Consider the following 2,337-nt stretch of genomic DNA (forward strand, 5'->3'; position numbering starts at 1 on the left):
TTGTAAAACATCATACAAATTCTTCATACTAGTGGTAAACTGTTTATATGAAAAATATTTTTTCATTTTCTAAACTTTTTACTCTTAGTACATAGACAGCATAGCTAATACTATTAAATTTACAACATAATATCCTTGAGAAATTAATATATTATTCAATATTATACACAAATGATTTGAAGTAATTGATAATAGTAGTTTATTTGATATTAATTATAGGTATAATTAAAAAACTACCACAAATATAATTTTAAAAATTTTTTGAAAAAAAATTATTATAAACTCTGGATAACAACTAAAATAAACAAGATTCAGATTATCCTAATTTACTATCAACTTTAAATAAACATGCCAAAATTAAATATTATTTTTTTTTCTGTAAAACACATTAAAATTATGGATGCATCATATACATATAATATGTTTAAAATGAAACACATATTTTCCAAAATTATTAATTCTTAAAGAAAAAAAGTAACTTTCAATGAGATTTTACAATGTTGCTCAAAAACGAAAGTAGACCGTAAAATTCTGGATAACATCAATAACACATGATCACAAATATATAAGATTTCTTGTTATCAACCTTCCAGTAAATCCAGGAGAAATTTAAATCTTTGTAATAGAATTTTTCAAACTTGTAAATAAATAACAAAAAATAAATAAATTTTTATATATTTGATGGTATTACCTTATCACACTATGCTTGTCCTAAGCATATTGACACTTTCTATAAAAATAACAAATATTATTAATCTAAAATATTTAATTTCTATTAGATCAGGCATATATTTGAACATATATTTATCATTTGCTGAAAATGAATGATTAATTGTTTTTCTTTAAATATATGAATCACCCTGCCTATAAAATCGTTATCATTTGTGTTAAAAAGTAAAAGGCACATACTTAAAACAGTTAGTAAAATGTTATAGATTTTCCCAATATTGTTTGAATTATATATGAATATAGTTTAGTTTTATTATCTAATCTAATAATATAACAACGATACAGTTAATACTAGCTATTAATATAAAATTCATTATCATCATCATCGTTTACCACTTCCTCATTTACTTACTAAATTATATAACTAATTATTCAGACGTAATTAAGAGCATTATTTTATTTAACATAATCTATACATTAAAACAAAATGAATTATAACAAATACAACTTATTACAATTTTATAAGAACTAAAAACTTACAATATTTTCTGACTAACTTAAGTGAAAATATGTTTCAGCAAGAATTTCCAACGTTCTTCAAAAACGACAGCAGTCCATAAATTCTTGATAACATCTAAAATGAACAATAATTAAATGATTGCAAACAAAAAAACTATTTTTGTTCTAACCTGACTGGCTAATCTAAAGTCGACGTTTATTAAATTGGAAAAAGTTATACCCTGGATCTTTTGTGTACAAAGCACCACAATTATATAAGTTTTCCTATTATTTATGTTCCAGTAAGTCCAGGGAAAATTTAATACCTTGTCGTAGAATTTTTCAAACTGAATAATGATTATAATAGTTTTAAAAATTAATTTTGAAATTTGAATCAATTACCTTATCACACAACGCTTGACCTAAACATACGTATGGTGCACTAATAATTAATGACTGCGTTAAAGTCAAAATCAACCTAGTAACACTTATAAGTGAACGTGCCTACAATTTTAGTTACATGTTACTTAACATGTTAACTAGAACAAAACAATTATTTTACTAACCTGTAATAAGTAAACAATAGAACATATATAAATGCCACATCCTGTTAAAAATAAAAGTATAATCAATTCCGTTGATAAAAATGATAGTTCCTTTGACAATCTAAAAGAAAATTAAATGTTAAAAACAATTTAACAGTTAAGAAATTTAATTTAAAATGTCGCTTACTTTTTGAGTGCTGAACAATAAATTAAACATTTTTTTAAACTTCTGAAAACAGTCTTTTGGTAAATAGAAGAATATACATCTCGATGTAAATCATTCGTCTCATATTCCATCTGACTTACGTGTGCTACTATAATTACTACATAAATTGTAAATATAATAGGAGAACATACACCAAAGACAAAAGCGTATATTAAAATATTTAACAATATTATCACCCTGAACAAACCATTTAGAGAAATAGTTTGTAAGTAAAAGATATCTTCTACATAAGGATAATAAAACACCGCTACCAAAAACGTGTGAAAACTAATTATTTTAATAAGTTTCATTGAGAAAACATTTAATTTTTTTGAATCATAATGTATCAACTTTGGCAAATGTTCCAAATTGGTTACAAAAACTTCATATTTCACAATATTTAACTGAAAATGAAAATAT

General features: G+C 23.3%; 1 long non-coding RNA gene across 1 annotated transcript; it reads right to left on the reverse strand.

The window, feature by feature from the left end:
• Positions 1–1,240: 1,240 nt before the first annotated feature.
• On the reverse strand, positions 1,241–1,662 carry LOC126266288 (uncharacterized). The gene is made up of 3 exons (XR_007548707.1): positions 1,570–1,662; positions 1,359–1,514; positions 1,241–1,303 (listed from the first exon to the last, which is right to left on the reverse strand). It is a non-coding gene; the product is annotated as an uncharacterized LOC126266288 (long non-coding RNA).
• Positions 1,663–2,337: the final 675 nt, after the last annotated feature.

Source organism: Aethina tumida, chromosome 7, assembly GCF_024364675.1.
Source record: "Aethina tumida isolate Nest 87 chromosome 7, icAetTumi1.1, whole genome shotgun sequence".
Taxonomy (NCBI): Eukaryota; Metazoa; Arthropoda; class Insecta; order Coleoptera; family Nitidulidae; genus Aethina; species Aethina tumida.